General features: G+C 38.5%; 1 protein-coding gene and 1 pseudogene across 5 annotated transcripts in view; both read left to right on the forward strand.

Moving 5' to 3' along the window:
• The first annotated feature begins 380 nt into the window (after positions 1-380).
• LOC103218282 (RNA polymerase I-specific transcription initiation factor RRN3 pseudogene) lies at positions 381-2,071 on the forward strand (annotated as a pseudogene).
• A 1,585-nt stretch (positions 2,072-3,656) lies between these two features.
• KYNU (kynureninase) overlaps positions 3,657-27,328 on the forward strand; it is a 181,343-nt gene continuing 157,671 nt past the window's right edge. For 3 of the 5 annotated variants that reach the window (XR_012094178.1, XR_012094179.1, XM_073019653.1), the window contains exon 1: positions 21,565-21,658. The gene's annotated coding sequence lies outside the window, so the exon portion shown is untranslated. Of the gene's footprint in view, positions 3,680-21,542; positions 21,659-27,328 lie in introns of those variants that run through there. The other 2 variants (XM_073019652.1, XM_007964880.3) reach the window with 2 other exon arrangements.

Below are 27,328 nucleotides of genomic sequence, written 5' to 3' on the forward strand. Positions count from 1 at the left end.
AGGATCCATTATATAAAGCAAATAGCTGAACAATGTCAGGTTGTAACATAGTAATCAAGAGAAAGGGCTTCCAGGCCAGGCACAGCTATCACTTTAAGCTCCAGGACAGCCAGGCTGCTTCTCACACGATTGCCAGGGAAGCAGAGGCTTCAGCTTCTGTGGTCAAGTAGCTGGGTATGTCATGAACCAGTATTTCAGATATACTTGCCTTCAAGAATTACTTTTCCAGCTCTCCCCCAAGACAAATTGTTCATCTTGATGGAACGGGGACAGAAGTCTTGCCGAAGTACAAAGATGAAACAAATAACTTTAAGCTGTTGAAGAGCCAGTTGTGAGATCCAGACATAAAGGATGACCAGATCTTGAACTGGCTGTGAGAATTTTGCTCTTCTATCATGGACTTGGCAAAAGACTTTGAGCAGCTCCTCAGTATTACATTGAGATTGGCTTGGTTGAATAGAAATCAAATAGTGGTGGAAGAGTATTTGGCTTCTCTGGGTGATCTTGTATCAACAGACTGTCTTCCTTAGCCCAAGTCTCAGCATAATTGCTTCCCACTTGGGGTACCCTCCCTGAATGATCATTAAGAAGAGCCATGTAAATGTTTCAGATTCTGATGATGGAGGTGATTTTCTTCCTGCAAATTTTGACACATGTCATACAACCTTACAAATAATACCAAGCTATGTCCCACTGGCACTGTGTTGTTTTTGCCCATACTGGCAGAAACATTTCCATTTGTTCAATTGGAGAGAATATTGGAATGTTACATTCATAACTTACTAAAGATTAGTATATACTTTCCAACTTTGAGCAACGAAATTCTGAAGCTTATTATTAAAAAATCTATTCAAGTTGGATGTGAATGCATTCTGGCAGGATACTGAAGATGCTGAGGAAACAGCAGTCAAACTTGTGGTGGGACAGATTCCATGGAATGATTGTTTAATATGAACAAAGATGAAGGGATTGTTTCTAAGGCTGACTCCAAATGGCTTGTTCTGATGGTGCACCCTGTAGCTGAATGCCTGGACATCCTGCTATCTTTGCTTTTTCTGTACGTGAAGTATGTCTGCTATGTACAATACATGTTAAGGTTGATAACAAAATAAAGGATTTGTAATATATCAAAAACTGATAAACATATTTGGCAAACTCCGGTTGCCCGTCCCTGCCTCCTGTCATGTACAGTTTTTCATGTTTTACCTCCATAACTTAAAATTGGGACTTTCAGAAGCATTTTTAGAACATCTCTGGGAAAAACAATGCAGGATCCAAATAATCCTGCCATGATCAGGTGAGCTGCTGGAAATTATGTTGGAAGCTCTTTGGCAAAAGCTAAATTCATTCCTCTCATTACAACTATAAAATCCTGCCTAGGTCTTTTGGTTAACTGGCCACACAAATACCTTAATAACCAGGATCTGAGAATGAAGGCTTTTTGTGATATTGCTCTCCATCAAACGTGTTACTTAGCTTCCAAGCTATGTTCCACACCTTTGTTTTTAGACACAAGCAGCTTTTAAGTATAAACCTGAAAGAAGGTTTGAGATGTCTTCAATGCCTACATTTTTAAGGGATAGTGACTAGTCAGCTAAATCCTCTGAAGATTTGCCTGCCCTCAGTGGTTAACTTATTTGCTGCTGTCACAAATAAATATCATTGAGTCTGCTACACTATAGGTGAGAGGAACAATGGCCAGAAATACCGGTGGAGGGGACTCAGTGTGAACATGCACCAACCCATTGGACGCCTTCTTCTCCTTTGATCCTTGTGTGATTAAGCAGTCAAAGAAACTCATTGATTCTATTTATCAGATATGGGAAGACATAAGTGTCAAAGAACTTCAGGAGTTTAAGAAGCCTAGAAAAAGGAGATGGCAGAAGATGAAGACGATCTTTTGTAAGGTGAAGTTCCCCCAAACTGAAGTTCCCCAGTTCCACCATGATTGGGATTATACCGAGCCACTTGATGCGATGCACATTTCCAAAGTCCTTAGAGTAGTGTGGGCTCCCCACCTGTGTTATACCTGACAGACCAGTTCCTTCTCATCTGGAGGATTTGTGATTGACACGCAGCGTTCTTCTCTATCACTCGTCATGTTCTTCAGCAACTGTTTCTGCTGTTTGGGCACTGCATTGAACTAGAATGAGCACCTGACTCAGGCATCATACTTTCAAGTTAGACTTGACGGTCTGAACAGACTTTTTATTTTCTTTTTTGATCCCTTCAGAGACAAAAATAGAAGACTGAATATCATGTGCAATATTTTACGGTGGGGTTGATGATAAATGTTAAAGACTTTGCTTGTTTGTTTAAGAAGTACTTTTCTTGGCTGGGCGTGGTGGTGGCTCACGCCTGTAATCCCAGCACTTTGGGAGGCCGAGGCAGGAGGATCACAATGTCAGGAGATCAAGACGATCCTAGCTACCACGGTGAAACCCCATCTCTAGTAAAATACAAAAAATTAGCAGGGCGTGGTGGCGTGCACCTGTAGTCCCAGCTATTCGGGAGGCTGAGGCAGGAGAATGGTGTGGACCCAGGAGGCGGAGGTTGCAGTGAGCCGAGATCGCGCCACTGCACTCCAGCCTAGGCAACAGAGTGAGACTCTGTCTCAAAAAAAGAAAAAAGAAAAAAGAGAGAAAGAAAGAAGGAAAGAAAGAGAGAGAGAGAGAGAGAGAAAGAAAGAAAGAAAGAAAGAAAGAAAGAAAGAAAGAAAGAAAGAAAGAAAGAAAGAAAGAAAGAAAGAAAGAACTTTTCTTTGCATTACAGCTTTTTGACATAATTATTGTATAATTTCTAATATAGACAGCAGCCTATTTGACAGACTGCCTTTTTAACTCAGGATTTTTTTTCAGAACCATAGTCATAGAACTTTGCTGATCTGCTTTCAACGAAGAATCCTCTAAGATAAATCCTCTATTTAAAGACACTAACTAGAATGTGTTATTTTTGCTGCATTGTTTACCTCCTGCTGTAGTTGTGTGTTGGAATTTCAGTAGGGTGCAGAGAAAATGGAAACTGGGGAGACATCCAAACCTGGTCTGGAACAAAGAGAATTGGAGCTGGCACTGAAGGAGATCTCTAGGGACCCCAGAGATCAATAAAAGCCAGTAGGGAAGAGATAGAGAAATTAGAGAAACAGAATCAGACAAATAATATACTTTCATGGTGTAAAAATGAATTTGAAAAAGAAGTGGAGATCCAGATAAATGTAATTCATATTGACTGAAAGTAGGCTTGGGCTTGCATAAAAAAAATTACATATTTTACCCTTCGGCTTTCAAGTGTCCCTCTGGAACTAGAATTGCTCTTTGGTAGCAGTTAGATAGAGTTATTTTTGACCTACATTATTTGGTATTTTCAGAATTTCTTTGTTCAAACAGGAAGGAAAAAAAAAAAGCAATTAGGGCTGAGCATGGTGTGGCTCATGCCCGTAATCCCAGCACTTTGGGAGGCTGAGGCGGGTGGACTGCCTGAGCTCAGAAGTTTGAGATCAGCCTGGCCAAAATAGCAAAGCATTGTCTCTACAAAAAGCACAAAAATTAACTGGGCATGTTGGTGCATGCCTGTAGTCCCAGCTACTCTGGAGGCTGAGGCAGGAAGATGGATTGAGCCCGGGAACTAGAAGCTACAATGAGCTGTATTTGCACCACTGCACTCCAGCCTGAGTGACAGAGTAAGACCCTATCTCTTAAAAAAAAAAAAAAAAAAAAAAAAGTAGGCTATTTGGTGGAATGGTTTTGCTAGCAATAATAGGCCAATAATAGGCCAAACTTACTACTGCAGTCTTTTTCCAATGGCTATGCCTATCATGGATTCAGCTTGGTGAAATCCTTCTCTACAAGGCTCTTTTGCTATTTTCTTAACTAAACACTGGGAGAGAGGAGAAGTCTAAGACGGCCTTGCTTTATAACAAATTTTGCCCAAGCACTGCCCGAGTCATTCTGAAGTTTAAGTATATTTTTGCTTTGTTTTTTAAAAGTGTATTTTTTGTTTACTTGTGAAAATGATCGTCTTCAAGCATATTTATTTTTCTGCCCCTTCTATTTATTTAAAGGCAGGCAATATTTTCTTGATCACAAATATTTCGTAATGAATTATGTCCTCTTTCCTAAGGCTTTGTATGCTATTGCATAATTATACTGGTGGCAATGTAGAGTTTGAATTTCAGTCTATAAATATGTTTTTTGGAAAACAGAAATTGTCATTGATTCAAAAAGTTTGGATATTGGTAATTTGATTTTGGTGACATGGTGGAAAGTCATTCGAGAACCTCATGGTTCTCTTTTTTTAACTGCTGGCAAAAAGTAGATTTTTGTATATTGGATAAAATGAGTCAATAAAATTGTATCTGGAGAAGTTAACAGTAAGTGTAACCTTGTGGGTTGGGAAGCAGTTTTAACGCACAAGGACTTTATTTACAAATAAGTCTGTTTAGTCTGAAAAAAGTTTGAGGAAAAAAAAATCCATTGTGAAAATAAAGCAACGATATGATTAATCTAGAACTTTCATTCTTATGCCAATAAAAGGAGGTACCCCAATTTTAAAAAGACTTCTCACTTAAAAAAAAACAAGAGAGAGAGACAGAGAGAGAAGGGAGAGAGAAAAAAGGATTGTAATTCAAGACTCTATACCCAGTCCTGAATCAGTCATCTATCAGAGCAAATAAAGCTATCTATTGATATGCAAATAATCAAGACCATATTATTCTACACCCGTTAGAGGAGAAATGGATCGAATTAAAACCAAACAACAACTGGAACAGATTGCTCAAGTATCACTATGGAGGACTATGGATGAGAGAGATCCTCCAACCAAAAAAAGGGCATTTTGTGAGCTCCATTCAGGGGGAAAAAGATTGGGGATGACAGAAATCAAAAATAAATACAGTAAGTATGTTATTTGGTCCGCCTACATGCTTTATTGAAGTGCAACTAAAGTCCTAGTCTTTACTAATTCTCTATCCAATTGTGCTCAGCCTGAAGTTATATCTATGTACATTTTAATGTCTACATTTTTATTATCAAGATTTTAATTGATGTTTCTTTTATGCTTATATTTTATTGTTTCAATCTTTCTATTTTTTACTTCCTAAATAAGCTAAGACACACTTATTCCTTTGACTGTAATTTGATGCGGAAGAAATTTATCATCTGAGTGCTTAATCATTGTGTATGTCTTTCCAAGTGTTATGCTACTTAATATAATTTGGAATTTTACTTTGTAGACTTAAGAAAAAATTTCATGTGATTATTAATATTTTCTCTCTCCTCCAATTCTAATTGGCTTACTCAAATCGTGCCTACCCACTCAACTCTGTTTTTCAAAAGTAACAGTCATAGTTCCAGTAGCCCAACTTGTAAGAGGCACTTCTGTCTCCTACAGAAGCCAAACTTGTATCTTTTTTTCTTTTCACCAAGATCCAGAGCCATTTAGGGCCGTAACTTCAAACCTACTCACTGCTTTGTTGTTTTTCTACTTCTCGTCCACAGAAATATGTCTCCTTTTAATCCCAGCTATGATTATTTTGCTTTTCTTTTACTATATTGACTATTATTGCAGTTTTGAGGATCATGTGTGGAAGTCTTCCCACTTCCTCTCTTTCCCTCAATCTCTCTCTCTTCCTCTCACAAACACATACACACATATATCTTATTTTCTTTCCTTTGATCCATTCCTAATCCAATTCTCTCAGAATAAGCATTGATTATTTCTTTCATAATCTGCATTCTTCCCAAACCACTGTCCATGACATTACTTATATCCATGGGGATTTTTGAATAATATATAATATATGCTTATATGTTTTATGATCAAAATTGCATTATATACTACATATCATGAAAATGTCATGATTGTGGTTTTTACTGAATATTTTACTTTTGATATCTCTGTCGATATAGATAGATATTATTCCTTCTACTCTTCTATAGTATTCCATCATATACATATCACATATTGTGTCTATTCATTTTCTTATATTTAACAGTTATTATCTTTGTTATGGAAAGCATGCTTATATGGACAATAGCCCACATTTCTCTTTGTAAGTGAAGAAGTGTTTCTACGGGATCCAGTACAGGTAGGGCTGATTTCCAGCAAGACTGGAAGAGCTCTCTCTGTATCTCTGGAGGTGCCTAGAAGTCTGGTTTTTGACCCTTTGCTAAGGAAAGGGCAATGGAATTCATGATATTCTGTTCAGGATTTGAAACTTTTCTAGACACCCAAAGTTGGCTTCCTTTCACTCTGTCACCCAGGCTGGAGTGCAGGGGCAGGATCTCAGCTCACTGCAACCTCGACCTCTCAGGCTCAAGCAATCCGTCCACCTCTGGACTAGCTGAGACTACGGGCATGCACCACAATGCCTAGCTAATTTTTTTAGTTTTTGTAGAGATGGGGTTTTGCAGTGTTACCCAGGCTTGTCTTGAATTCCTGGACTCAAGCAATCTGCCTGCCTTGGCCTCGCAAAGTGTTGGCATTACAGGAATGCATTACCACGCCAAGCCCAAAGTTAGCTTCTTTATTGATGACTGTCTTAACCCATTGGATAAGCCTGATTTTACTATTTAAAGAGGTACTGAGAGCTTTTGAGGGGAGCTCTTCCAAAGACAAAATTCCTAGCACAGATCCTGGAAATTTGAATCGGAGACTCAGCTCAGTCCTAGAGCTCAAAGATAAGACCCTGAAGAGCTCATGCTGTAGGTATTTCTTGGATGTCCAATGCTTGCCTGCATTCTTTAGATATTAGGTTGGTGCAAAAAGTCTTAAAAGTCTCAAGGAGGTCTGGTGAGACACTTTAAATAACTGATGTGGGAAAAAGCAATAGATATATACCCAGGAGTAAAATTGCTGGGACATTGGGTATGTTCCTATTTCATGTCAATAAACTGCATAAAGCTATTTATAATAGCTGTACTGGAACAGAGTGCAAAGTGGAATTCCTACTTTTCTACATTCTTTCCAGCAGTAAATAATCATTAAAGTAGATTGCTAGTGGGTAAATTCCCACTCCAATGTCCATTCTTGGTTCTGTTAATTCATCCTCTAATCTTAGTTGGAGTCTTTACTAGCAAGGTGTCCTGGGAAGCATTTTATATTCACTTACTAAATCAGATTAGTCCAAGATGCACATTTTCCTAGGATTGTGTACACTCAGCCGAGGTTGGTAGACCTTATTCTACCAAGGAATGGTAGACAACATTCCATTCCTTAAAGTTCATGCCAGGAGTATTCTGCTGAGGAAATGAAAGACCACATCTAGGAACAGAGGAAAAGAATGAAGTGTGAGCTTTATTAGCAACGTCTACAGTAAGCAAATGAGAGGACTAGGTTCATGTGTGTATACTCTGCTCTGGAACCCTCTCTGACTTCCCCAAGCAGAACAATTATTACCTCTTGCCATTCCATGAGGATGTAATTTCAGAATATTTTGAAGGGCTCAATTCTAATCATGTTCTCTGGAGATCTAATAGACTAAATATAAATTTAAAATAATTACTTTTCTTGGAAGATTTCAGATCAGCTATGGACTTTTATTACATTAATCATAAATTCAATTAATTTATCAAGTAGATTACTAGATATTACAGATTTAGAAATTATACATATGTTAGAGTTTTCCAAACTGAGCTAACCCTCTTAATTCAATGAGCATTGTAAGTGTACTCATAATTGTTTTGTAAGCCATATGTCAATAGGCTGTATTCTCGCAAATATAAAGGAAAGTGTCTCTTTTATTGTTCTGTACTGTAATTGTACTGTATTCAAGACAGAGAGCACAAGAAGAAAGAATAATAGACACAATAGGGATATCTCATACAACACAAGTTGGATTCATTTGATAAACAAAGACTTTGGGTCAACAGTTAAGCTAAGAGACAGAGTTGCAAAGAATAAGCTTTTCATATGATCTGTAGTTGAAAATGTAAACACAGACTTTTTTGTGGACATGCAGTGGAAAGGATTAGTTATAACTCTCTGCGGGTATGTGTGTGTATATGTTTCTCCTACCATCCCTGAGATTGCTCGTCACAGAAGCAACTTCATTTTTGAGAGAGTAGGCTGTGGGATGTGACAATGAGGAAAGAAATGCTGGTAAAGCATTTCCTCTTCGTTATGCTTCTACAGCTAGAGTTTCATAATACCGGGGGGCATTCTTGTTAATGTGATGGCTTTTTTTTTTTTTTTTTTTTTTTTCTGAGATAGAATAATCACTCTATCACCCAGCCTGGAGTCCTGTGGTACATTCTTTGCTCACTGCAACCCCGCCACCCGGTTTCAAGTGATTCTTGTGCCTCAGCCATCTGAGTAGCTGGGATTACAGGCGCACCCTACCACATTTGGGTAATTTTTGTATTTTTAGTAGAGACAGGATTTCACCATGTTGGCCAGGCTAGTCTCGAACTCCTGGCCTCAAGTGATCTGACCACCTTGGCCTCCCAAAGTGCTGGGATTACTGACGTGAGCCACTGCACCGGGTCTAATGTGATGGTTTCTTTAATGTGATGGCTTCTTTAAAAAAAAGTTTGTTTTATTCTGGTAGATTTTTTAAATCTTTAATCAAAATTGCATACCTCTGTCATGTTTTACTTGTAAAATTTTGTTAGTGAAAATTAGACTAAAATAAATTTTCTGACCAATGACTAAAAAACATCATATTTCAACATGCTTTTCTATTTGAAACCAAAAATAAGTCCTTGCATATTAAAGGATTTTAAACTTAACCTGTTAAAAATATTGTTTGTGTGGAATAGCTTTCTCTTTGTCCACTTAATTTATGGCTACTCGTGCTAAGAGTTAAACTCATGCTAGATCTAGACGATAAACTGATACTCAGGCATATTGTTCTTGTTTTTTTGGTTTTATTGTTTTTAAATTTTCTAATCCATTGTCATAATGCTTTTATTTTTGGTGTTGATTTTAATTTGTGACACTTTAATATAATTTATTTATTTTTTTTTATTTTATTTATTTTTTTTTTTTGAGCCGGAGTCTCACTCCATCACCCAGGCTGGAGTGCAATGGCGCTATCCTGGCTCACTGCAACCTCTGCCTCCCGGGTTCAAGCAATTCTCCTGCCTCAGCCTCCCAAGTAGTTAGGATTACAGGCACCCGCCACCACGCCTAGCTAACTTTTGTATTTTTAGTAGAGATGGGGTTTTACCATATTGGTCAGGCTGGTCTCTTGGCCAGGCTGGTCTTGAACTTCTGACCTTGTGATCTGCCCACCTCAGCTTCCCAAAGTGCTGGGATTACAGCGTGAGCCACCGCGCCTGGCAATATATTTAATTTCTTAACATAACTATTTATTAGTAGATTTTGGTGAAAAGAGACAACACAGTGGCAATATATCTAATTCATTATATAATTTAATAACCTGAATTCAGGAAACATTTGATTACCTCCTACGTAAAAGGCAGTAAAAAAAGATAAAACTTCATGCTCAAGTAACAAATATTCTGGTAAAAAAGGTAATTGTCTTGGTCTGTTTGTGTTGCTGTAACAAAACACCTTAGACTGGCTCATTTATAAAAAAATAAAACCTTATTTCTCACAGTTCTGGAGTCTGGGAAATCCAAGATCAAAGATGCTGGCAGATTTGGTGTCTGGTGAGGACTGCTTTCTGCTTCCAAGATGGTGCCTTATTGTTGCATCCTCTGGAGAAGGAGGTAAAGCTGTGTCCTCACATGGTAGAAGGAGAATAGAAAAGAAAAGGCTCATTCCTCGGAGAGAATGCAGTCTAGCTTCCTCATATGGTAAAAGGCATGGGAGCAGAGAGGCAGTTCTATGATGCATTTTTTAAAAGAGCATTTATCTTATCCCTGAGGACAGAATTCTCATAGCCTAATGACCTCCGAAGCACCCCACCTCTTAATACCACCACCTAGGGGGTTAAGTTCCATCATATGAATTTTGGAGCAATACATACAAACAAACGACAGCGGTAATCATGTGTACAGGTAAAGTGAGAACTTAGCCTGTGCTAAGGGTTATTAAGAGCAGTACAAAAACTGCTACAAGTATAAAAATAAAGGGATATGTTTCTCCTTAGTAACCCAAGGAAAAGATTGTAGAGTGAGATTGAAAGAGAAGAGAGGAGACAAAGGAGAATGAGAATAGAAATTAACTGAGATTTGCACTATAAAAGAAGTGATAGGAACCAGAACTTTCAGTGTAGAGGCTGTCAGCAGGGAAGGCAGTTTTTGATTTGTCAATTAGGAAGTCACTAGACCTTTGTCAGAGAGGAGGTTCAGAAGCAGTGGAAGCAAAAGTAAGATTTAAGGGGAACTTGCAGTTAAAGGGGCAGGCTAGCCATTTTTACACTACTCTTCTCTTTAAAGCCAAGAGAATACGAAAAAAAAAAAAAAAAAGACTTTTTAGAAAACAGAAGAAAATTCTGTCTTTAATAAAGGTTAATAGCCACAATCTTAAACCACAAACTATTATATTAAGAATAGCTCTTGAATAAAATGAAGTTTCAGACCTGCGAAGTCCAACTGTAGGGCCAGACACAGTGGCTCATGTCTGTAATCCCAGCACTTCGGGAGGCCAAGGCAGGTGGAATGTTTGGGCCCTGGAGTTTGAGACTAGCCTGGGCAACATAGAGAGACTCCCATCTCTACAAATAAAAACACAAATATTAGAGAGACGTAGTGGCCTGCGCCTGTAGTCTCAGCTTCTCAGGAGGCTGAGATGGGAGATTGCTTGAGACAGGCAGGTCCAGGCTGCAGTGAGCCACCGAGCCATGACTGCACCACTGCACTCTAGCCTGGGCAGCAAACCCTGAACCTGTCACAAATAAGTAAATATTAAAAAAGAAGCTAGGCATGGAGAGTGTACTCTTTTGTGAGCCAAGGAGTTCTCCCTGGGCAGGAGGTATGGTCCCATGGAGTGCAGTGAAGAATATCTTGATCAGGTATATTGGCTCATGCCCCAATATTTTGGGAGGCTGAGGTGGGAGGATTGCTTGATCTCAGCAGTTTGAGACCAGCCTGGGCAAATTAGGAAGTCTACAAAAAAAAATAAAAATTAGCCAGGTGCGGTAGCACATGCCTGTAGGGCTGAGGAGGTAGGATCACTTGAGACTGGGATGTGGAAGTCAAGGCTGAGGTGCGCTGTGATGGTGCTACTGCCTTCCAGCCTGGGCAACAGAGTGAGACCCTGTCTCAAAAAATTTAAAAATTTAGCAATCCCTAAACTCCATTCCATTCTGAGTATTGGAAAGAGACATAACACTGAAGGAGACAGTGTACAGGAAGTACATAACCATTACTATAAAGCATTGCAGCGGGTTTGATACAGAAGTAAAGACCAGCAGCCATTGGCTTCACACATGATGATAAGGTTTAGCTTAGTCATCTTGCCACATAAAACCTATGTCACCTGGTGCTAAACTTGAGTCATGTTGATTTCCTGCTTTAATAACAGCAAGGAGAATTGGGCCATACCGGGCAGATAAATCCACTCATACCTCCAGGATACCTCACACCTCCAGTCATACTTCTGATTTATAGAGCATGTTACCTCTTTCAGAGGTAACTATCTTGTTTTCTATCTTATTTTATTTTTAAACATTTCTTGCAGAGATGGGGCCTCACTTTGCTGCCCAGGCTCGTCTTGAGCTCCTGGCCTCAAGCAGTCTTCCTGCCTCAGCCTCACAAAACATTGAGATTACAGGCATGAGCCACCACACCCAGCCAGAAACATTTTAAAAGAGACAACAAACTGACTGGAGTACAAAGTTAGGATTGAAACTCAAGTTGATTTCCTAAAAAGGGCAATCAAGAAAGAAAATATTCCTGCCTTCTGATCAGTGGTGAATGGGAAAAAAGAAAGAAAGAAAGAGAAACAAAAAAGAATATTGCAAAGAAAATAAGTAACTGCACTTAAGGAAAAACAGGTGAGTGAGAGAGTTTGGCACAGTTCAATTTTAAGTTTGCTGAACTATAGCATCCATGGGGAAGAGACACTCAAAATGAGACTCTAGAACTAGGCACAGGCCCGGTGTGTCATATTAAAACTTCACCCTTTTCAGATATCAATAGGAAAGGCTTTTAAGCCTGGGCAACATAGTGAGACCCCCATCTCTACAATAAAAAATAATCATAATATAGAAAAAAATTTATTTTATAAAAGGTCTTTACATAACTTCTTAAGACATGATTTCATTTGCATTTTAGAAAAATTGATCTATGGATGACATAGAGTTTTGATTATAAGGTGAAATATAGAGACAGGGAATGAAGTTAGGAAACTGTCCAAAGAAAGTTGTAACACGATGATGACACGGGATTCTTTTGGTGCTGCTTTGCCAGCTGAAAACCTCAGTGGCTGGTACTCTGCCCCGGCTTTGCTCAGTCCCTCTGGGCTTGCTCTGCCCCCTTGGCCTGGCAGGCTGTTGTTGGCTCATTCCCAGATTCCATGATCACCACAGCTCTGCACGCAGCCCATAGTGGGACCAGATGTGCCCAAAGTGGCTTCCACAGCTGGGTGTGGGCCTTCAGACAAGGGGGAACACAGTGGTGCTGGAAAACTCAGAAATGCAAGCAAGTGCAGGGAACCAACTGGGTGTCACAGCTTCTGCTAGTGGAGTCCTGAGGTCTGAGACACCAGGAAATGCCACAACTCTCTTTCTCCTTCCTGCTGCTTGCAGCTCAGTGAGTGGGGATGTATTATAACTCATTCATTCCTGCTGCCTGTGGCTTAGTGAACAGTGGTGCATTACAGCTCTGGCTCAGAGAGTCCCAAGGTCTGAGCCCCCAGAAGGGTCACAGCTCCTGTCATCCTCGCCCCCTGCAGCTTGGTGAGCTGGTCAGGAATATGTTATAAATTTTTTTTGCTCCCATTATTCAGCAGGTTCTGGGTTCTTGTTCTGCAACCAAGAAGAATGAGGTATACAGACACTGGAGAGTGAGCAAGGCAGAGAATCATTTTATTGAACAACAGAAAAGCTCTCGACAGCAAGAGAGGACCCAAAGTGTGTAGCCCACTGTGTGAGAAGGGGCCAGAAAGCAGGTAGCTGTCTGTGTGGCTGAGTCAGGTGTTTTTATAGGTTTGGAATGAGGAGGCACAGGTTGTAGGTAGCCTTGGAAAAGGCAACATTTGATTGGATAAAAAGCTTTATTCATCATGTCTGTAATCCCAGCACTTTGAGGGGCCAAGGCAGGTGGATCACCTGAGGTGAGGAGTTCAAGACCAGCCTGACCAACATGGTGAAACCACATCTTGGCTAAAAATACAAAATTATCCGTGTATGGTGGCACACCTGTAATCCCAGCTCTTCGGGAGGCTGAGGCAGGAGAATCACTTGAACCCGGGAGGTGGAGGATGCAGTGAGCCAAGACCACACCATTAAACTCCAGCCTGGGCAACAGAGTGAGATGTCGTCTCAAAAAAAAAAAAAAAAAAGTATTATTCAGAAAGGACCAATCAGGGAAAAAGTGGGCAAACAGGAATAGAAGTTCTTACTCCAGTCGTAGACTCTATCTGGAGCTAGCAGCTCGGTTTTCAGGCTTTAAATTGTCTTTGATTTGAAGGCTGGGTTTCACCAGGAACCCAACCCTGTCTGCCTAGGAATTTGTCTGTCTCCTGCCACTATCAATGACCAGTTAGACTGAGACATGCAGCGGGAGGGGGAATGCTATAGAAGGAAGGAGTAGACAGTCATTGGTCAAAGTGAAGACTCCATGTTTTCTGTTAAAAACCCAGTAGAATTTATGATTCTATGTTTTTGTGAAAAGTCATGGGTAAGAGAAAATTAGAAAGCAATTTCTTTTGCCTATGTCTTCTTGCTGATTATTTTTTTTGCTCTATATTCATGTCTTTTCATTAATGAAAAATCTAGAGTATCCTGCTTAGCTACTTGTTAGTGTCAGTAAGACATTAACCTACTATTGCATTCAGCCTGTGTCAGTGCAGTGAGTCCAAAGGTCCGTTTCTCAAGCACAATGAAGCTACAAGGGTCCTGTATGAGAGGAATTGTTTTTTGTTTGTTTTGTTTTGTTTTGTTGTTCATAGAGACAGGGTCTTGTTCTGTTGCACAGGCTGAAACACAGTGGCAGAATCGATATAAATGTAAAGTGGTATGTAGATATTTATTTATGTATGTGCCTTTAAAAAAACTAAATAAAATGACACAAAAGATGTTGAAAAAGAGGAAATCAAAGAAAATATACAAGAAAAATATCAACAAAAACAGATTTTCCTATGTTAAGATAACAATTAAATTCATGGAAAAAAGTATAACATGAACAAATGAGAATATTTTATTGAGTAAAATGAAAATAAATAATAATAGTTTTATCTATTAAGAACATTAACTGATGTATACACTATATATTCCAGTACTTTTTCCCAGTTTGTCATTTGTCTTTTGTCTTTATTCAGGAAGTTTAGGAATGAGGCAAGATCATCAAACCTGGAAACTAGGGATCTCTGAAGCCACTGAAGAGCCTGAAGTGTCCATGGGGCCAAGTAGCTAGAGATGCCCATGAAAGGAATGCAGGGGGAGATCCTTCGGCCTTTGCAGAATGAGAGGCCTGCAGTTACAGTGAAGAAACAGTTTAACTTAGCATAACATTTATAAGTTGGAAGAAAATATTTCTAACAAATAGAACTGATATTACTCAGGATATAAAATGTTCTACTACAAATAATGCAACAGGAATATGAACCAAAGTTATGTTTCCTTTGTCTTAGCATTCAGCTAGAGGTTTTGAAATGCTTTACTGCATCACAGCTGAGAACTACTGAGAGTCAATGATCCTGCTCCCTTTGGTGTGTTTCGGCAAAGAGGAGGTTGCAAACTGCTGTTCCTGGGAAGTTTGATAGAAAACTGCAAGGCCAGCTTTCCATGGTACAGACTCTTTGTCCTTGGGGCCATCCATACTGAATTGTTTTTCATATACCATACAAAGACCATTTTTAAAATTAAAAACAATAACAATTTCTTAATAATGAATGTTAAAATAACCAGGAAATAATTAGAATTATGAAATTAAACCAATGAGATAAAGTGAAAGAACAGAATGCAAGAAACTAAGAAGTTGAGTAAAAATAAGGAATAAATAGCATAATACAAGAAAAAGGTAAAACTGTGTAACAGAAAACAATTTAAAATAATTAATACTGACATCAGTAAAGTAGAAATAAGCGTAAAGGTGAGTTATGAAATAAACTAGGGAAAGAAATAAAAGGAATAAAAAAGAGTTAAAATGAATCAATATTGAAATAATACAAAGAAAATATAAGAAACAAATTGGGCAAAAGTGGAAGAGACAAGCAACTTGATTGGAAAGAAAAATGTTAAAAAAAATAAGGGGACAACACAGTGTCTCATATCTGTAATCCTGGCACTTTGGGAGGCCAAGGTGGGCAGATCACTCGAGTTCAGGAGTTTGAGATTAGCCTGGGCAACGTGGTGAAAATCTGTCTCTACAAACAATACAAAAATTATTGTTTGTAGTGGTGGTGCGCACCTGTGATTCCAGCTAGTTGGGGAGGTTCAGATGGGAGGATCACTCGAGCCCAGGAGGTAGAGGTTGCAGTGAGCCATGATTACACCACTGCATTCTAGCCTGGGCAGCAGAATGAGTCCTTGTCTCAAAAAGAAAAAGAAAACATAAATAAATAAGTTGAGGGTAAGAGGATACAGGGATCTCACTGTACTTTCTTCACAGTTTTGCTATGAACCTAAAATTGCACAATGGAATAGAATAAAATCTATATAAAAGAATAAACATTTTTTAATTGGCAATAAGCTGAAAAAGGAAAATACAGTTAAACACCATGTAAAACAACAAAATATGGTAAAACAATGTAGTAGGGAAAAGCTGTAATTTATTTTAGACAGTATTAGTATATCCTGAATAAAAAGAATTATTACTGTTATGTAATTATAAGTGATATTGCTCAAAGCTATTGCACATATACTTGGTTGTTTACTTTGTATGTTTGCAGGATTATTTAAACTTTGTATAATCTTTTTACAAAACAATTTAAGTATAGACTCTTTCCACTTTGGGAGGCCAAGGCGGGCTGATCACGAGGTCAGGAGATCGAGACCATCCTGGCTAACACAGTGAAACCCCATCTCTACTAAAAATACAAAAACAAAATTAGCTGGGCAGGGTGGTGGGCACTTGTAGTCCCAGTTGCTCAGGAGGCTGAGGAGAGAGAATGGTGTGAACTTGGGAGGCAGAGCTTGCAGTGAGATTGCGCCACTGCACTCCAGCCTGGACAACTGAGCGAGACTCTGTCTCAAAAAAAAAAAAAAAGCTAGAATCTTTCAAGGTGAAAATAAAACCTGTTTATCTGAAATAAATAATAATAATTAGCTCTGATGAAAATACATGTGATACAATTCCTTATCAACTTTTTTTTTTAATTGAAACAGTATTTTGCAGCTTACACTCCTATTCTTACCAAGTTTTGGAACTGAAATTAGCATAACTTCAGAAAATGAATAGGAAAGCTCATCTTTTTGTATGATCTGGAATAGTTTGAATAACATGAGACTCTCCTAGTCTTTAATGCTGTGCTAGAATTCATATGCAAAACTTTTCAAATGTAATGTGTGCCTTCTATTTTTTTTCTGTACTTCCTGGCAATGGAGATGTTTCCTTTTATACAATATCTCTTTAAACGCATTTTTAATCTCCTCTAAAGGAATTGTTTTCTTCAACTGTTTCTCTTATTTGATTGGTTTTGAAAATTTGCCTTTTGCTAACTAATTATATTTTTCCTCTAAATTACAAAAATATTTCTATAGAGGATACTATTTTCTTACATGAATACAAGTTGAAACTTCAAACGCATTTGTCCTTTTCTGTTTCTTGCTAGTTCATCCTCTTATCTAATAATCTGCGTCTTCCTTGTCTAGATTCAGAGCCCCTTAGTAGCACTTTTCTTTGGTTTTTGGGGACATACTGCACCATTCTTCAGATCCTGGTCTAGTGAACTCTTTTCCCCTGCCTGCAATGTGGGGTTAGACAATTTAGGAATTTGCTATATTTTGGTGTCTGTCATACTATAAGCTATGAGAAGTTTCAAACGACTGGCAAAATGGTGGACGGATACTGGACACTTCCAAAATGAGAACTTTTACAGCATTTATTAGTGACACTAGAAAACACTTTGCCAGACAAACATAGGAAGAAAGGACAAATCCCAGAAGAGGATCTTGAAGTGACATCTCCAAACATCAGCTTTATACTACCCCTGTTGATAGTCATTTTTAATATTAAGAAAAAAAAATGTCTGTTGTGAGTTGTTATGGTAAAGGAGGGCATGTACATTGTACCTTGTACTATAGGAAAAAAAAAAAAACCCTGGTATATGAAAGCTTTGTCTTTAGATGGAGATTTTGTAATGCCTGTTCCCATTTTACAGAGTCATCATGACATCAATGATGTTGTTATGCGGTCAGTGATGTCAATATGACTCAACTCACTTTGGGTTTTTCATGTTTTACAGGAACCTCAGAAATTCCTCATGTAAACAATCAGACAATTGAGCAAATTGACCTGCAAACACATATAACAGAAAACTACTAAAGTTCCCCTGGTACAGCACACGATTTAGATTGGCTTCTATACCTTTGTGAATTTAACAGTGAGGGGAAAGTTCTGATCTAGGAAAAAGGGAATGGGTTATAGGAATTTTAGATTCTAAATAAATTTTAATCACCAACTGGCAAAATGTCATTTGCTTATAATGAACCCTTGCATTTTCCTCTGAAAAACTGAAAATACAACATATAGAGGGTAGGAAAGTCCCTGCCCATTACTGAGAAATTTTTCTAATAACGAGACTATGTACCTCACGGGAAGGAAAAAAGTGGATTGTCTAAATATAGCCTAGTGATTTATTAGCATATGAATTTGCTTTGCCTTCCCAGTTGTAAAAGTGAGGGAGAGGGAAAAGAAAGGAGAGAATGGGGGAGGAAATGAGAGTGCAGTGGAGGGAAGAGAGAAAAGGGAAAAAAGAAAAGGAGAGAGAGAAAGAGAGGAAGGGAAGGCAAAAGGAGGACATTGGAGAAAGAGGAGAGATGGCCAGAGGAGGGAAAGAGGAGGGGGCAGCAGGAAAGGAAGGAGAGGGGAAGGAAGGGCAGATAAGGGAAGGGGGAAGAAGAAAGGAGAGAGAAGTTTGTGTGTGCTCTGTTTTTTATACTTTCCCCTCCCCATATAGAGAAGATGCTATGTTCCTTGGCAGAAATTGCTTAAGGCAAATCTCCTGACCTAGCATTTGAGAAAGTTTTTGTTATGTCATATTGGTTATCCCCAAGGGGAAGTTTGGAAAGAGTGATTGGGTGTGCAGGGCCCTGGGATACATGAGGTGAGGGGAAAGGAGAGGCAGGAGGGCAGAGAGAAGGAAGCTAATTGGCCCCTCCCATCTGGGAACTTCCCAACACCCTGTGTAAAGAAGAAAGAAGAGTTCCAATGATGAATGACTCAGAGTAAATTTTCCTCCTAAGAAGTCACATGTGAGCTCTGCATTTTTATTTAACTAAGAAAGAGAGTGTATTGTGAAATTTTCTGTTTACCCAAGTTTGAGACTGCAGTTTTTTTTTTTATTAGTTCTTTCCTAACTTGTCCCTGTCTTTAATCTCGTTGCTCATTTCACATACTGAGCACCCAGCATTAGAGTGTTATGATCAGACTGATAGTACAGCCGTGGATTCTTAAAGAAAGAGTTTGCTGCTCTGAATTTAATTTGGGTAATGATCCAGCAAGCACCCATTTTAGTCTACTAAATGCTAGGTACTGGCCTAACTATGGCAAAAAGGCCCTGAAGAATAAGAATAAAGTTCATAGTTCAAGATTACCTTTTGAGAGGTAAAAACTTCCCCATATTTCCAATAATCAATTTTTATAAAATAAACTAAATCTTAATTTAAAAAAATAAAACAAATTAACCAATTTAATAGATATTTATTTAGCTCCATACATAGGCAGAGCTCTAAGGAGGATAAAATCAGTCTTTTCCTCTCAGAAACATATCATGTTATCAGCAGGATGGCATACCTGGAAATTAATAGACAACTGGGAATTATACAACAGCTTATTCTGGCAACACTTTTTTTCTTTCTGTTTCCAAAAGGAAGGAATGGTAGCTCACACTGTTCTCTGTTTAACCTCCACTGCTGGCTCTGCAGTGGGTCTTGCTTTCACCCCCGACCCCACATGACTTGTTCTCTCACAATTCCCTTCTGTATTTAGGGGCCTATGTTATTATACAAGTTTTGCTCCCCATTACATCCCTGGCATTTCACTTTGTGCTTGGTACAAAGAATATGCTTAATACTTTTCTTGAATGAATGAAGGTGTCAACTGAAGAATGACAGGTTTGTACATTTGGAAAGGAGAGCTTCATTTCACATAAAGGGTTGCAGCCTGCAGGGTGGCAATTCTGACCTGTGAAAAGTGTAGCCTCTGGTCAGAAGCTGGAAATAGACATTTTGAGGGAGGGGCAAAGGAAACAGAAATTTGTGTTGAGCAGGGTAGCTGAATATACATATTCAATAAGCTATAGAGGGAGCCATGAATATTTATGAAAGGAGAAATGTGCGCATACACAATGGAGTTTCATGCCTCTCCATGGGACCCGTGTTCAAAAAATGACAGCATAAATACAATCTGAGGGGGCAGTTTTCAGCCCAGTGTGAAGCAGAGGACATGAAAGCCTTTACTGCACATTCTCCATAGACTAGCCAGAAACGCTCCATCATCAGTACTCTTTTTTTGTTCCAAACCACAAAATGGAGGGATAACATCAGGTGATGGTTGATGTCATTGGTGGAGTCTTTTGAAATGACTGGTTTCTGTTTAGCCATAGGGCAGAAAGTCCAATCATAGTTAGTGATGGAGGAGGTATGTGTTCCACTTCCTATCCTGTCATGGCCAAAAACTAAGTTTTCAAGTTTACTCTGGGGTCCCCTTGGCCAAGAGTGTGTCCGTTCAATTAGTCTAGGGGCTTAGGATTTTATTTTTATTCCTCAAATGTAACAAATTTAAAGAAAGAAAGAAATTTGTAAAACATAAGAAATAGAAGTATAGCTTAGACCTCCAAGCAAGTTCTTTAAAGGTGACAGAGTTAAACAGTAGTTTTTAAGATAATATTTTGATGAAATTTTTAATCATATTATTGTAAGATTTTAGAAGAAGCAAGATCTTGTGAAAACAAAACCTCGATGTCCGTATCTGTCTCTCTAAATCTATAGTCAATCTTTTAAAAGAGTGACACAAAAATGACACAGATCCGCCCTCTGGTTCATTCCCCATACATTAGAGCCTGGTAATCTTCCAAAGTGTTTACAGCATAAGGCATACACCACAGAACAGATGCAAAAAAATTACACCTTCTGAAATTTCCTGAATGGATTCAAATTTTTACTCTTCTAAGTCAATCAATTGGTGGACTACTTACTTTATAGGATTATTGCAAGGATAGGATTGATGAAGTGAAATATATTTTCTTTTCCCTGGTTAATTACTCCTATTAAAGTAATTTCATGCACTTTATCTGCCTCTCTTGGAAACTGGAGAGTAGTACTTTCTGTCTTGTTTCTTAAGATTAAAAAAAAAGACAATATGTCACTTTTGACTTAAGTGTCATGGTACCTATGGCTTTCTACCTGCATGGTTTTATCATCTCAATAATCTTGGGAAGAAGTTCATTTGATAAATAGGAGACTGAGCCTCTACAAGGGTTAAGTGAATTGCTCAGGGTTATACAATGAACACTTGATAGAAATGATTAAATGACACTTTACTTGATTTGTTGTGGGTTGCTAAACAAAGCATAGGTGTGCATAAGTCATTCAATTATTTGGGCACAGTCTTCATCCTTAGTCCAAATATCGAAAGTCTTTGCTCTTAGTTTTTATAACTACAAGGATATTCATCAAAAGACGCAAGCTCAGGAACAAGCCTAAAGAGGTAGTCAAAGTAGAACAAAAGACAATTCACAGACTTAAATGAACAATTTGCATTAATGAAGTTTGCCAGGCTAGTTTCCACTTGAATCTTCAGATTTTCTTTCTTCCTTGATTGTCTTGTTAACTGTCCAGATTTATTACCTAGGAGTTTTTTTTTTTTTTTTTTTTAATTCACATGTTAGGCAATAGAATGTATTCTGGAATTGAGAGCCTATTTTAAATTGTTGACTAAAAAGTTTACCCATTAAATGTCATAGATTCGGCCATCAGACTGAAAATTCTCAGTGTATTTAACGGAGGGTACTGTCTCAAAAATCCAGAGCTCAAACTGAAGAATTAAGGCAAAATTTGGAATTTAGCTCTAGGACAAACTCATCAGTTCAGGGGTCAGAGATTTATATCGTTAAAGGACAAGTGCATATTTACCTGAGTTTAAAGAGCAAAGCTGCTTCTGGAAAGAAGCCCTCACTGGAGGCTCTGTCATTTGAGATGGGGGGCAGGAGCACACGTTGCTTAAATTTCTGACAGTGGCTGGAGATTACAGATTGGTTAGGGGAGAGGAAGTAAAGTACAAGTATGTTTATAAATTCTCCACTGGGTGGAGTCTGAGCAGTTCTTTGAATTTCTTACTCTAAGATCTGGCCTGTACATTTGCAAGGAATTCTTGAGAGCTTCCTGGACAGATTCTGGGAGCCAAGCACCCCATTGGAATCCTAGCTGGTAAGCTTGAGGCGCTGATAAAAACTCTCTACCCTAATGTTTACTCCATGTTTTTTCCAAATGAAACTTCTGTTAGCTAGAATCCTTGTCATAGTCTTTTAGAGTTGTTTTTTTTTTTTTTCCTGCTGCTCTCTTCTTTTTTTTTCATATTATTTTTGTAAATAAAACTGGTATGAACTTCCTAAAGGCCCCACCTTTAGAAATGGGTTAAATGAAGAGATCTTTACCAAGGTAATGGAAAATAACTGATGTCCATAGTGCTCTGAATGTGGTTACATTTGACAAACCAAAGTTAGTCCTGTTCTTATTTGAGTTTAAACGGCAAGATTAGGTCAAACTCCAGATGAGGGAAAGATATTCTTAAACAGATTTTAAGTCTACTGTTTTCTGGTAACTTTAATTGTCTTATGCCGCTAGTAGTCATACTAAATATTTATTTAGAGAAGTGAAAATGCCTATTCTTGAACAGAGTTTCTTCCCCTTTCATTTTATGAAACCTAAGAAGAGAAAGTTGATACAATTGAAAAAAATATACTAGATTTTCTTTTTTCCCTTCTGCTTTTATTTTGAGGCCAATGGGGTGTTATTTAATAGTAACACTGAAACAAATGTATTGATTTCATTAATGTGTTCAGAAAGTAATTCATATCCTAGATATGAAATATACACTTGTAACACAGTAATGTTACCCATTTCTCAATGATATGCCTAAAGAATCTTGCTGAATATGCATATTGTTTTTCCTGTTTTCTTTATTAATGAAAAACTACACACTTTCTCAACATATTTTTAAGTGAGGTTCTAAACTTTGAACTCCTATGTACAATTTGCTTATTTCAGGCGTGAATGTGAAACTGTGTAAAGATTAACTATTGGACACTCACGGTCATTTATTTAACTATTTAGCCCTAAATCAGTGGGTGACTAGGAGATTCTGAATTCTGTTATTTTCTTAAAATCAATCAGTTTTTAATTATTATACAAGCTTTTTACTTTAAAGTTGTAGCTGTCTAAATAAAACTGTGAAAGCACAATTTCCAAACCTCAATTGAAGGCACATTGGTGCTGTCCATCAGAAGGTATTGATAATTTAAAAAAAATTACGAACTATCTTTTATCTTTTTATAAAGGACCTAATGTCATTTGAGTTTAACCATAATCCTTTGAAGAAAGTAAAATTTAACTTTCAATAACTTTGACATACAGAGCAGTTAGGTGACTTGCCTGAGACCATATGGTATGTATGTCACCTCTCTTGATAAAATTAACATTAAATATGTAAAATTTAAAAATTTGTAAAATATGTAAAAGTCGAAGTTTTTAAGAGTTTGGATTTAATGTCTTCATTTCAAAATATGAGCATGTCACTTTATTTGCAAACCAAACATGGCATAACATTATGGCTTGTGAACACTAATTGTCTTAGCTGCTGGGGTGAGTGCAGAATTAAGCAGCAATTAGTATGAGTGAATAAATTGCATCCTTAGAGTGAGTGCACTGTGCTATCCTGGGAACTAAAGACTGTATTTGAGTCTATGCGAAGTTGTGCACAGTGGTGGAGTAGGGCAGGGTGCTGTCATTTGGAAGACTATGCCCATGAAGTATCTCAAGGTACCCCAGATGTGACAGGCCCAGGAGCGGAACCAGCCACTTTAACTTTTGCCTGGCTGAAACTGGACTGGGAAGGATGGATTAAAAAGGGTAAATCGGCCGGGCGCCGTGGCTCAAGCCTGTAATCTCAGCACTTTGGGAGGTCGAGACGGGCGGATCATGAGGTCAGGAGATCGAGACCATCCTGGCTAACACAGTGAAACCCCGTCTCTACTAAAAAATACAAAAAAACTAGCCGGGCGAGGTGGTGGGCGCCTGTAGTCCCAGCTACTCGGGAGGCTGAGGCAGGAGAATGGCGTAAACCCGGGAGGCGGAGCTTGCGGTGAGCTGAGATCCGGCCACTGCACTCCAGCCTGGGCGGCAGAGCGAGACTCCATCTCAAAAAAAAAAAAAAAAAAAAAGGGGGGGGTGGGGGTAAATCAATTCATATATAACTTGTGGTCCTTTGCAGCTTGAGTGTAGGACTGAAAAAAGAAGCCAAAGAAAAAGGGAATGAGCTGAAGAAATACACACACATACACACACACACTTCAGGAAGCAACATGCAAGGAAAAATAAAGTGAGAGGTTCAAGGCTCCGATGAGGAATTGTGCTCTGTGCGTTCCATTCATGGGCTTTGCCGAAGACCAGCACAATGGACGCAACATCTCAGGCATGGTTAAGTACCCTACTGTGCACTCTGCTATCCTTTTAGTCCATTGTTGTTTCTACTCTGTCTGTGCCAGGGTTTCGTCTTGATATGGTGGAAAAGGATTCTAATGCCTCAGGATTATTACAAGGATTAAATAAGATACAGATAGAATGACGCTAATGAGTATCATTTTTAAAATAAGGAAAGCTGAAATTTATTCAGAATCTGTTGGTAACAAACTAATCTCTTTAAGTAACCCCACTTAGAGTTTAAAGTCACCTCCAATGAACTCAAAGGGCTGACTTCCCAAAGAAAGTCTCAAATATAAGGCAAACTCTCTTGATTCTGAATTTCATTAGAAATGTATGTCTTTCTCATATGATCAGAATGAGAGAGGGTGTCCTCCTAGTAATATGTCATTATGTCAAATAATTCATCAACCAATTTTGTTTACTCTCTCGAACTGCCACTTTGGCAGCAGGGGTACTCTGTCTAAATGAGGTGTCTATAAAGATAAATTAAACGTGATTCAGGCCCCCAGGTGGAGTTCAGTTCAATAGGGTAGAACAGCAACTCAGTCCAGCTACCATAAGTAACATGTTTGTAGTAAGACTAATTTGATAGTAAGGCAGAAAAACATCTCATGGAATTTTAGGAATAGCCAAGAAGATGGATCCCCTAGAGCCTTGCACATAGCATGTTTCATGAAGGATTCAGTGACCCTCAAGATGGGCTTGTCCTGTCACCTTTTCAGGAGACATAGCTGCTCAATCTCTGGCCATTGTGTAACTAAGTGACTCCTACTTGCTGCTGGAATCACTTCGTGCTTTTCATGCTTTAACAATCAGTGGTTCTGTTTTACTTTGAAAAGTGAGTCATTCTATGACAGTATTCCTCCTAGACCCTAGCATTTCATAGCTTCTATATGTGATTATTTTAAATTCCAGCTCCTGTACCTAACTGAATGAATAAGCATATCCCGCAACTCAGATTCCTGAAAGAATTTGATTATATGCTCAGCTAAACATCATCACTGTTTGGTTAGATCTTTTACAACAAATAATTCACAGATTTTTGATGAAACTATGTTGTCTTTAGTGGGTAAGTGTCCAACAGAGGTCTAATAAACTATGACCAGGCAATTGATAATGCCAAGTGGCAGAGACACAGTGATGTCTCTTCAAAATGCAGGTTCCTTCATCAGAAATCTATAGGTGGGGAACCATTTAGAATCGAGTTTTAGGCATAGCAAATGTTTTCTATCTTTTCTAACCATACGTATGTCCAAATAAATATAGTACCTGGTAGAATGTATTATTCTCTTTTTTATTTTTTGAGGGAGGGGGCTTGCGGTATTTCATACTAGTTTATTTAGGGGTTCCATTTTCACTCCTCAATATATTTGATGTATTTCTCATATGCTTCGAATGTATTATTTTCATAAGTAAAGTACATAAGTGTGCTCCTAATTGTTATTGGTGTTCAGAGGAAGACAGGTTACTTTTTCCTAAGACATCGTAAGAGGCCTCTTGAAAAAAGCATTAGAGCTAGGTCTTTGAAGATTGGCTGGAATCCAAACAAGTTGAAGGGGAGCAAAACGTTTTAGGCAAAGGAAATGGCATGAGAAAAATCACAGAAATAGAAAATTTCATGTGGAGGACAAATAATACTTACGGTCAGATATTGAAAGCACCATCCATCGATGTTGAAATTCTACACTTTTGTACAGAACCATGGATTGAAGCAGTTAGGAGTCACGACTGATATCAAAGTAAAAAACATGCAATGGTGAAGCTTGGTATCTTTGTCTAGGAATATAAAGAATGGCTTATCAGTGGAGACCATGACAATTGAGAAAAGAAGAAGCCCAAAAAGTATAAGAATGAAAATAGAGAGTGCAAGAATAATGTCTGTTTTATTGGCATTATGTAACACTCAGATATGCACCTCTTTATTACCAAACACTGTGTATGTTAGTTAAGGTAAAAGAGGAAGGGAGGCAGAAGAATGGAGATTGAATTGAATTCTAGAGCTTCAGTTCTGTGTTAGTTTTGGCCCCCAGGGATTCTAGGCATTAAGTATAGTCTGAATTGAAAAATATTAAACATATCTTGTGATCCAATATTCCCCTAAGTTATAGACTCAAATATCCAATGACCAGCTTGACATATCTACCTGCATGTTCAATACTTATTTGAAACTTAATATATCCTAAATAGAATTTTTTTAAAAAAAGAGCCATGATCTGTTGCCCAGGATGGAGTGCAGTGGTGCAATTAGCTCACTGCAACCTCAAACTCCTTGTCTCCTACCTCATCCTCCTCAGTAGCTAGGACCACAGGTGTGTGCCAGTGCCAGCACATCTGGCTGTGTGTGTGTGTGTGTGTGTAGCAATGAGGTCTTGCTACGTTGCCCGGGCTGGTCTCATGGCTTCAAGCAATCCCCTGCCTCGGCCTCCTCGTGCTGGGGTAACAGGCATGAACCACCACAACCAGTCCACTAAACTGAATTCCAATTTCCCTCCTCAAAATGTTTCTTCCCCAGGTATTTTTATTTCATCATATTTCACATATTTGCCCATACCCCAAAGCTAAAAGAAAGTTCCTTTCCTGTCCTCACTAGAAATCATCTATCCGCCAGTCCTATCTACTTTTTCTCCAAAATGTATCATAAATCCACACTCTTCCCTCTACCTTTGCCCTTATCACCAAATTTAATTCAGCACCGTTTATCTCCTGAACTACTGTGTTAGCCTTAATTGGTCTACCTTTTCAACTCTTTTTAAAATTTTTTTTTTAATTATACTTTAAGTTCTAGGGTACATGTGCACAATGTGCAGGTTTGTTACATATGTATACATGTGCCGTGTTGGTTTGCTGCACCCATTAACTCGTCATTACATTAGGTATATCTCCTAATGTTATCCCTCCCCCATCCCCTCACTCCACGACAGGCCCCGGTGTGTGATGTTCTCCACCCTGTGTCCAAGTGTTCTCATTGTTCAATTCCCACCTATGAGTGAGAACATGCGGTGTTTGGTTTTCTGTCCTTGCAATAGTTTTCTCAGAATGATGGTTTCCAGCTTCATCCATGTCACTACAAAGGGCATGAACTCATCCTTTTTGATGGCTGCATAGTATTCCATGGTGTATATGTGCCACATTTTCTTAATCCAGTCTATCATTGATGGACATTTGGGTTGGTTCCAAGTCTTTGCTATTGTGAATAGTGCTGCAATAAACATACATGTGCATGTGTCTTTATAGTAGCATGATTTATAATCCTTTGGGTATATACCTAGTAACGGGATGGCTGGGTCAAATGGTATTTCTGGTTCTAGATCCTTGAAGAATCACCACACTGTCTTCCACAATGGTTGAATTAGTTTACACTCCCACCAACAGTGTAAAAGCATTCCTGTTTCTCCA

The sequence above is a fragment of the Chlorocebus sabaeus genome, chromosome 10 (genome assembly GCF_047675955.1).
Source record: "Chlorocebus sabaeus isolate Y175 chromosome 10, mChlSab1.0.hap1, whole genome shotgun sequence".
Classification (NCBI taxonomy): domain Eukaryota; kingdom Metazoa; phylum Chordata; class Mammalia; order Primates; family Cercopithecidae; genus Chlorocebus; species Chlorocebus sabaeus.